Source organism: Schistocerca piceifrons, chromosome 5, assembly GCF_021461385.2.
Source record: "Schistocerca piceifrons isolate TAMUIC-IGC-003096 chromosome 5, iqSchPice1.1, whole genome shotgun sequence".
Taxonomy (NCBI): domain Eukaryota; kingdom Metazoa; phylum Arthropoda; class Insecta; order Orthoptera; family Acrididae; genus Schistocerca; species Schistocerca piceifrons.
Genome location: NC_060142.1, coordinates 489,748,143 through 489,758,599, shown reverse-complemented (window position 1 = coordinate 489,758,599; position 10,457 = coordinate 489,748,143). Strand labels below are relative to the sequence as shown.

Below are 10,457 nucleotides of genomic sequence, written 5' to 3'. Positions count from 1 at the left end.
TTTCAGCCAACAAACATAAAGACCAATCCGGTTGTTGTTTTCTGCGTTGATAAGTTTCACAGATATTTGCGTATTACGTAATCGATGTCTGAGTAAATATCTTGAACTTTTTACCCTTACCCGAGAATGGGGCAAGCTCATCATAGGTATTCTGGTTTGGCTTGGCATTCAAAAATACACATACAAAAACCTCTCCTTTTTTTTCATGTAAGTAGGATAAACAATTCAAACTCATTTGAGATAGTCATCGTTGAAGACCATTTGGGATGAATTTTCTTCGTGTTTTACCTGTGTCTGGTGTCAGAGATTCAGAAGACGCCCCTTATTTCGTCTAAACTACACTAAACCCCGTCCGAACAGGCCATTAAGGCCCAACAGTACCGTCCTGCCGCCGTGTAATCCTCGGCCCATATGCGTCCCTGGATGCGGATATGGAGGGGCATGTGGTCAGCACACCGCTCTCCTGGCCGTATGTCAGTTTCCGAGACCGGAACCGCTACTGCTCACTCAAGTAGCTCCTCAGTTTGCCTCACAAGGGCTGAGTGCACCCCTGTTCCCAACAGCGCTCGGCAGACCGGATGGTCACCCATCCAACTGCTAGCCCAGACCGACAGCGCTTAACTTCGGTGATCTGACGGGAACCGGTGTCACCACTGCGGCAAGACCGGTGGTCCCCTTACTTCGTCTAGTTTTCATTTTCTCTTGGGTAGGAAATTTCGTAATGCGGCAGACATATGTACAGCTTACGTTCACTAATGAGCTGCGTAATTAGATACACCTGCAACGTTGGTAAAAATGAAACAGTTTGCCATGTCAGCTGACTGAGATGTCACTACAACACGTGTTTGCCATCGAAGTGACAGTCTGAAGCAATATGTACAAATTTGCGATGTCGACGTACTTGATCATTGTCTGATAGTTGTCGTTCACCACATGGGGCACTGCAGGCTCGTATGCAGTAAGAATACTGAACAACGTTAAGGTGTGAGTAGCTGCACCAGTCAGAACCGTTTTCGATGGCACTGCGACGTCCCATCGTATGTCACATGATACAAACGTTACTATAGCGGCAGTAACATTTTCACTGGAAGCTCTTGGCACAGAAAAAACACCTCAACTGAATTGTGTTCGTACACATTGCTACTCGCCGACAGTGCTATATGAATACCTGGAAAATCTCACGAATTCTGTTTGCCAACAGGCTGCGTTCAGGCAGGTGGCGAAATAATTGTGTGTGTGTGTTTGTAGCGGATTGAGTAGGGAGAGGGGGTTGTTAAGATGGGATGAAATGGACCCCATAATATCAATCTCATTATCTCTCGCTGTCGGTATATAAAGGAATCTACTGTCCGATAATGCAGACCAATATTTATTCGTCTACAGATATTAGTACACGATCCATACTCTCAGGAAGACAGTGCAGCTTTCTGTTTCTTTGGAAATGTATCCGAGTAATTCAAGGAATCCCCCGTCGACGCGAGGGCGTGTGCTCTTTTCCGTGATGGTGACCAGATGGAATAAAGTGAGAAGACTCATTTCATGACAGTAACCACTTTACTAATATGAATGATCATACGATACAGGACCCTTGGGTTACCACAGACAGTCCAAAAAGTAACGAGGACCAATAATAAAACAAAAGATATTACACACATATGCTGCTCTTACTGCTCAATTTTGCTATCTCTACTCACCTCTGCAGGTCTGTGTCGCCACACAGCCTTCCTCCCCCTCCACCCCCCCCCCATTCCTCCCTCACGCCCATTCCAGTGCAGAACACAGACAGGAGGTAGGGTAGATGGACGTCTTATTAATTCTGATCATACCGTTGCAGGAAAGGTGGGAGGAGGTGGGGAGGGTGATGGCCATAGCGAGCAAGGGTATTAGCCGGCCGCGGTGGCCGAGCGGTTCTAGGCACTTCAGTCCGGAACCACGCGACTGCTACGGTCTCAGGTTCGAATCCTGCCTCGGGCATGGATGTGTGTGATATCCTTAGGTTAGTTAGGTTTAAATAGTTCTACGTTCTAGGGGACTGATGACCTCAGATGTTAAGTCCCATGGTGCTCAGAGCCATTTGAACCAGTTTTTTGTTTGTCAGCATATCAGTTGCATACGTAATGATGAGAACTTGCTAGCCTTTTTGATTAGGGCTTTGCATCCTTTTAATTATGCAGACCATAATGTTCCACATATTGCCCCCACAACGTTGTAAAACTTTGTTATTTTCAAGGCACGAAGTGGATAAGGCCCTAAAATGACAATAACTGTTACTTGTCGAGATATCGGTGGTCTACGATGTTATCGGTCAATTCCCTGGAGTTATTCGCAGATGACGGTTAATTTTGTGATTGTCCAATGAATTATAAATGCTTTCTCTCACTGCAATATCGAACATGTTAGTTTACACTCATTGTGCCCTTTAACAACAAAAAATATGACAACTTACTGACCATTTTTACGATAGTCTTCTACATTAGTCTTTTCTACCACTAACTCAATGTCGTTTTGAGGAAAATTGTACTTCACGTCTTCACAAAGCTGCGCCGGCTGTTCTAGCCTCCCGACGTCACGCAGAGTAAATCTGTAGAGGAGTGGACGTGAATTAATGACGTGAATTAATATTTCTCTCATGACGATTGAACGAAATTGGTTTTAATGTTTATTATTACTCTCATACAGTAGACAAACGACCGTGACTATTATACGCAGTCCGCAGCTCGTGGTGTAACGGTAGCGTTCTCGCTCCCCGCGCACGGGATCCCGGGCTCGATTCCCGGCGGTGTCAGGGATTTTCCTTGCCTCGAAATGACTGGGTGTTGTTGTGTTCCCTTCATCATCATCATTCATCACAATTAGGGTCGGAGGAAGGCAATGGGAGTATGGGACCTCATCATTATTATCCTCAGCAATGCAGTTCAGCAACGCGGAAGTGCTCTTGATACTTACACTGTTCTATATTATCTTCATTGCACAAAGAAGTCATATAGAAACACATTCAGTACAGATGAAAGATCCCACTAATCTTTGTTTACTATCACTGATCATTAGTTGGCGGCATGGTAGTGCTGCACATTTCCTGAGCCCGAAGAAATTGTATGGTTGTCTCGGGTCACAAGTGTGAGACTTTTCGTGTTGGTGAGTAGACGAGATAAGACGCCCGCACTGTAATCACTTTATAGAACACGAGTGATCATATGAGGCTAAACGTACGCGTTAGCACAGACAGTCTGAAACGAACTAGACAAAGACCAAGATAAAATGAAAGACATTACACACAGATGAAGGCTGTTCTTGTTAATTTTTTTCGACTTCCGACTGGTCGCGAAATGAAAACCACAGTTTACTTGCAGCGTTAACTACATTTCCCAGGCACTTTTCCACATAGCGACTTAAAAATTTGCCGTATTGTGGTACCTACTTCGCAAGAACCTCTTCGTAGGAGGCAGGTGTGTGTGATGTACGGCAATTCCTTACGCTGGCCTGCTGTGCCTAAATGCTGTCCTCACAGCCAGGAGCTCATGTGAGCAAAGAGATAAAAGTCACGGGGAGCCACGTCTGTGCTGAATGGTGTGTGATGAAATACTTCCATCGGGATCTCTGCAAGAACTTCTTCATATAACCTGCAGTATGCAGCTGAGAATTGTCATGACGAAGAAACCTGACGGATTTCGAAAATAATCGGAGGTTGAAAACATAAGAACCCGTGTATAACGATTTTATGTCACTATTTTGCTTGCTCTTCAGGTCGATATCGTAACAAATGTTTCAGTCGAACTGACCATATCTGTGATACCACTGAGTCTTGGATATGTATCGTACAGATCTCTGTAAGTTGTGGTCGGCAGTTAAGCGGTCCTGGATCAATAAAAGAGCACACTGTTTTGGATTTCTAGTAATGTTCCTGTTATAACACGTTGTCACCGTCATCACATAGAAAATGCATAGTACACGCTACTAGTGAAGCTAATGCAGTTTCTCATGTGTGTAAGATGGAACGCATGTCTTGACATTGTTCCAAAAATACAAAAATATGACACTGTCCAATTATGTTTGTGACGGTTTACGGAAACATAGTTGATGTACAAGATCGATGTACGTTTACATAAATAATCTGCAAACTATTTGAGAGAGTATATTGACAGGCTGCTACTAAAAGCTCATAGTAGAAATTTTTTTACGTGTTCTGTAAGGGATTTCTTCATTGGTATTACACTATTGTAAAGAAATTGTCGACGACATTATCATTGCTTTTGATGGTACTGATCATGAGTTAGAGCTTCTCTTCAATACTTTCAATGGTTTACATGAAAAGATCTCCTTCACAAAAGAACTTCAGAACGAAAAAGGTGAACTTAACTTCCTCGATTTAACAATTTCTATACAGGATAGTTCCTTCAATTTCAATATTTTCCGTAAGGAAACGCATTCAGATAATGTCATCCCTGCTGACTCAACTCATCCAAAAGCTCATAAACTGCCATTCACCGGACGGTAACTACTCCTTTATCACCTGCTGATCAACAAAAGGAATTTAATGTCATCAAAGCGATTGCGGCTAATAATGGGTACAGTCAGAATATGATCGATTACTTGTTCAATAAGAAAATTTCCCAAAACTGTTCGACTTTGAGCAACAACCTCCCCACTGATAGCAAAGAAGCTAAAAAATGTATTTCCATTCCTTTCTTGGGTAATATATCGTATAGGATTAAACGCCTTCTAAAGAAAAAATATAACTGTAACGTCTCCTTCTCTACAGATAACAGTTTAAAAAGAAATCTTGTACATTCAGTAAAGATTGGCAGCGATTGGTTTTCCAATTCAGGTGTTTACAAACTAACCTGTAATAACTGCCCTTCATATTATATTGGTCAAACAGGCAGAGCTGTGAAAACAAGATATAAAGAACACCTGTTAGGTAAAAAAGGAGCGAATATACACAGCTCTACTTTTGCTGAACACCTCTTGATAGCCGGCCATACGCCTAAACAGTTAGAAGACATGGTTATTCTACACGGACAAGTCAAAGGGAGTAGACTAGATCTGTGAGAAGAGTTACAAATTTTTAAACATCTAGAGCTCAAAGACGGTAATATACTGAACGACCAGTTGAACCTTGCTCGTAGACAATTTTTCGAAGGCTTTAAACCTGTACTGTTTATGGTATAACATTAATGCTGGTAACCTCAGTGGTCTATTTTCTCAGGAAGCTATGATGCACTTTCAAATCTTTAAGCTCACTACCCTTTATGTAATGTAGTATTCTCACGATGTATGGCTGCCACTACATCGGCCCTTATGTGATTTTTTCTGGCTCTAAAACGTTGGTTCCCTGCGAATGTGTATTAACTGGATTGTGGACCAGGGTTCGTAATTCTGTCTTAAGAGCCATTATTGTCAATTTTAAAGACTGACATATATACTGTGTGTGGGCTTCACTAATATAGTAATGTAATTTTTATATTCTGGCTGTATATGCCACTGTGCGTAACTCTCTCGGCGTAAGCGTCACCTGCCTTTTTGATGTATAACTACATTAATTGTACCAAGGCTCCCATACTGTTATAACGGGAGTGTTAAATGCTTTCCTTCTTTTTGGCCGATTACACTCAGTCGGTTGTGAGCTCTGCAACATCCATGTACTAATTTATATTTACGTGACAAACCCTATTTCTAGGGCTATATTTTAATTTGACAAATGGATCTATGCCGACATTTGTAAAAACGGCGATGATACATCAGTCCATACTAATGTAAGATTGTAAGTACCAGTCGTCGTTCTCATATTTTTGTAATGCAAGAGCTCTCTAATTTGTGTTAAAATCTATTCTTGACTTAAGTTTCATACCTTTCTAATGTAAGCTGTGATGTTCATTGTCCTTAGGCTACCTTCTGAAGAAGACAAATTTAAATTTGTTGAAACCTAGGTAAAGAATTCTTTATCCATTGCAACTGGTCGGCTGTTTATAATTTTATTACGCGGAACCGTTGCTGTTGTGCAGCTATGTTTAAAATACTTATTTACATAACTCGATTTCAACTTTGATCTTAATCTAGAATACAGTTTAAGGTGATACAGAAACGTACAGATACAATCTGTTCAAAAATTCATTTTAATGTGGAAAGAGTAACAAAATACTCGTAGAAGTTATTTCAGTCTGAATTTATACCTGTCTCCTCTGTGTGCCAGCTGCCTTAGTTCATAAGAGAGACTGTTAAACATTTTTATGGCTACGTTCTTTCCAGACAAGGTAGAGATTAAGTTGAGAACACTATAGGCAAAATTATATCCAAATTCTATACTTATTAATTATACTATTGTTTTTAAATAGTGTCTGATTATTCGATAATGTTCATAACGAAAGAACTATTTCTCAGATTGTTACTAGCATACCTACCTTATCCAACAACTGCGAACATGAACCTCTAGAATCGACACCACAATCACCATTCAGAAGTCTGCTTGCATCATGCCTGTTGAAGAGCTGGCTGGTTGCTGACTGATTTCTTTTGCTTACAGTTATGCCACCTGAGAGATCTGGACACCAACGAGCGTAGAAATTCTGACAGTAAAACTATTTAATCACAAAAAACACTTAGATAAAACAGCGGAAAGCGGTCTGACTGTTGAGAAATCACAAATCGCCACTTCAGAGTGAATTTTTCCACAGTTTCCTGTACCAGCTCGTTGGTGACTACAGACCTCTTCCATCATCCGTACTTTCAATCATAATCAAGTGACACAATCAGATACGACACCTCAGTGCAGAATTCGACTGAGACTCAGAACGGGAGATGTCCCTCTGAATTTTGATAGCTTTCTTTCTAACCTTGGAATAACACTTAGCACCAATTTTCTAGCCAATCCCAGTATGGACCCAAGTGCTCCTTCAACGAGCCATCTGGAAATCTTTCACTGGCTCTCACCATCACACAAAAGGTGTATCCACCGGTGAGATATCTGTTTATGAAAACGAGAACCGAGTATCGCCCCGTTCTCATAGCCAGATTTGTTTGTCGAAATTTCTAGAGATTTTGTAGAGCTTCGCAGAGTGCTCTGACGAAACGAGCAGAGTTTGGAAATTTCCCTGGCCCATTTGCTACCATATACCTAACTTCTGTGGAGGGTGTTTGTAGACCAAAAAACAGTCGCGTAATGGGAAGTGGACAGCAGAGAACCCCACCAAAAGTTTGTTTGCAAGTGGAGCTCCCATCCGTTCCAATATTGGGTACCCGTTCAGCTTCAGAGGGCGCCAGTCAATCGTTCCACTGCCCATTGTTCCAGGTACTTGCAGGATAATCCCAGAAAGGCTTGCTCGGCTAGCCATGTGGTCCGCTAACGTGAGAGCCTGAATGACAGGCAGCTCCTCAAGAGCGTGCGAAACGCTTCACCCGTTCCTGTCCACAAGAATTCCCCTGATCCAAAGTAGATAGTTAAAGGTAGAAGCTACTACAATAATGCAATTTACATATGAGTTATTTACATTGCTGCAAGCTACACCCTAACCTCTCATGTAATCACCGTGCTATACAAGTGAGAAGTCGACAAATAAAAAGCTAATCTGAAAGTAAATGAAGCAAGAGATTCCTGCATGCACATTCAGTATGCAACTGGGTAAAACGTAAGGCCTGAAACACGTCCACCTCACACGGTTAATCTGAAACGCACGGTCCGTATACAGCGCGAATCACACATTTTGTTGTCAAGAGTGCGTCACAGAATGGATTTCACCTTTTGTCGGAAGCATCAGTTTTAACGCTCAGTTTCAACAATTAATGTAAGCGAGCGTGGAGCGACTTGGCATTCTCGCTGTCGCAGTTGTAAGAACAGTGTGCTACTGATTAAGTTTTCACCGACTGTTTCTCAAATTACATGAAAATGGTTACTTTCAGAGTAGTCCTCGCATGTTGTTAGCATCGGGTTCACTCACGATTATCGAAAAGTTAGTACACCGATACAGGCAGCTTTGTTTCATATTATTCTCTATGGTAACCCGTAAGATGTTACAGTAGATCTTTCTTTTCATCGTTAAACCACCGTAACACATCAAAGCGTTTTCGAGCAACATATATTCCCTTTGTGTTATGGAGATTGGTTCTCTACACTCATATCAGAATAAATAAGCGTTGAATTATTTCTGTAGGTTCTCTCTTCACGATCATAAGCAGTTCGCCCACTGAAACTGATTGAGAGCTCTAACCGGCACTGACACCTTTCTACCCAAGAAACCACTGTCGTTGCCCGCTTCAATTCGCGAGTTCACCACTCCTCCTGACTCGTTCCGACCAGACACAAAAATTTAAATATCGGCCGTTTTCGATACAGTATATCTCCAGTCAAGTGACTCATAGTGGAATAAGCCCGTAGAACATTATTCGGTCATACTCTGCTTTATATGTTCTTTTATAACATAAATCTAGCAAATTATCTGTCGCTAAAGTCTATTTGATGTAGGATTTTGGAACGTAATCTCTACTAGAACGTTATGAGTTATCTTGAAGAAATCGATTTATTGGCAAGCAGCAAAGACGGATTAAGAAAACATCGTTCTTGTGCACAACTAGCTCTTTATTCTTGCGAAGTTATAAGTGCTATTGACAAGGGAATTCAGATTTATTCCATATTTTTATGTTTCTAGAAGACTGTTGACACTGTTCCTCACAAGCGACTTGTGATCAAATCGCTTACCTGTGGAGTATCATCTCAGCAGTGCGAGTGGAGTCGTTGTTTCCTGTCCTTAATGTCACAGTTCATAGAAAGTGACGGAAAGTCATCGAGTAAAATAGAAGTAATATCTGGCGTTCCCCAAGGAAGTGTTTTAAGCCATCTATTGTACCTGACCTACACTACCGGCCATTAAAATTGCTACATCAAGAAGAAATGCAGATGATAAACGGGTACTCATTGGACAAATATATGATACTAGACCTGACATGTGATTGGATTTTCACGCAATTTGGAAGCAATTTTTTTTTTTTTTTTTTTTTTTTTTTTTTTTTTTTTTTTTTTTTTTTTTTTGTCATCGGTCCACCGACTGGTTTGATGCGACCCACCACGAATTCCTTTCCTGTGCTAACCTCTTCATCTCAGAGTAGCACTTGCAACCTACGTCCTTAATTATTTGCTTGACGTATTCCAATCTCTGTCTTCCTCTACAGTTTTTGGCCTCTACAGCTCCCTCTAGTACCATGGAAGTCATTCCCTCATGTCTTAGCAGATGTCCTATCATCCTGTCCCTTATCCTTATCAGTGTTTTCCACATATTCCTTTCCTCTCCGATTCTGCGTAGAACCTCCTCATTCCTTACCTTATCAGTCCACCTAATTTTCAACATTCGTCTATATACCCACATCTCAAATGCTTCGATTCTCTTCTATTTCGCTTTACCCACAGTCCATGTTTCACTACCATACAATGCTGTACTCCAGACGTACATCCTCAGAAATTTCTTCCTCAAATTAAGGCCGGTATTTGATATTAGTAGACTTCTCTTGGCCAGAAATGCCTTTTTTGCCATAGCGAGTCTGCTTTTGATGTCCTCCTTGCTCCGTCCGTCATTGGTTATTTTGCTGCCTAGGTAGCAGAATTCCTTAACTTCATTGACTTCGTGACCATCAATCCTGATGATAAGTTCCTCGCTGTTCTCATTTCTACTACTTCTCATTACCTTCGTCTTTCTCCGCTTTACTCTCAAACCATACTGTGTACTCAGACAGTTCATTCCATTCATCAGATCATTTAATTCTTCTTCACTTTCACTCAGGATAGCAAAGTCATCAGCGAATTGTATCATTGATATCCTATCACCTTGTATTTTAATTCCACTCCTGAACCTTTCTTTTATTTCCATCATTGCTTCCTCGATGTACAGATTGAAGAGTAGGGGCGAAAGGCTACAGCCTTGTCGTAAACCCTTCTTAATACGAGCATTTCGTTCTTGATCGTCCACTCTTAGTATTCCCTCTTGGTTGTTGTACATATTGTATATGACCCGTCTCTCCCTATAGCTTACCCCTACTTTTTTCAGAATCTCGAACAGCTTGCACCATTTTATATTGTCGAACGCTTTTTTCCAGATCGACAAATCCTATGAAAGTCTCTTGATTTTTCTTTAGCCTTGCTTCCATTATTAGCCGTAACGTCAGAATTGCTTCTCTTGTCCCTTTACTTTTCCTAAAGCCAAACTGATCGTCACCTAGCGCATTCGCAATTTTCTTTTCCATTCTTCTGTATATTATTCTTGTAAGCAGCTTCGATGCATGAGCTGTTAAGCTGATTGTGCGATAATTCTCGCACTTGTCAGCTCTTGCCGTCTTCGGAATTGTGTGGATGATGCTTTTCCGAAAGTCAGATGGTATGTCGCCAGACTCATATATTCTACACACCAACGTGAATAGTCGTTTTGTTGCCGCTTCCCCAAATGATTTTAGAAATTCTGATGGAATGTTATCTATCC

The 10,457-nt window shown here is 41.3% G+C and overlaps 1 pseudogene; it reads right to left on the bottom strand.

Moving 5' to 3' along the window:
- Nucleotides 1–554: 554 nt before the first annotated feature.
- On the bottom strand, nt 555–672 carry LOC124799359 (annotated as a pseudogene).
- Nucleotides 673–10,457: the final 9,785 nt, after the last annotated feature.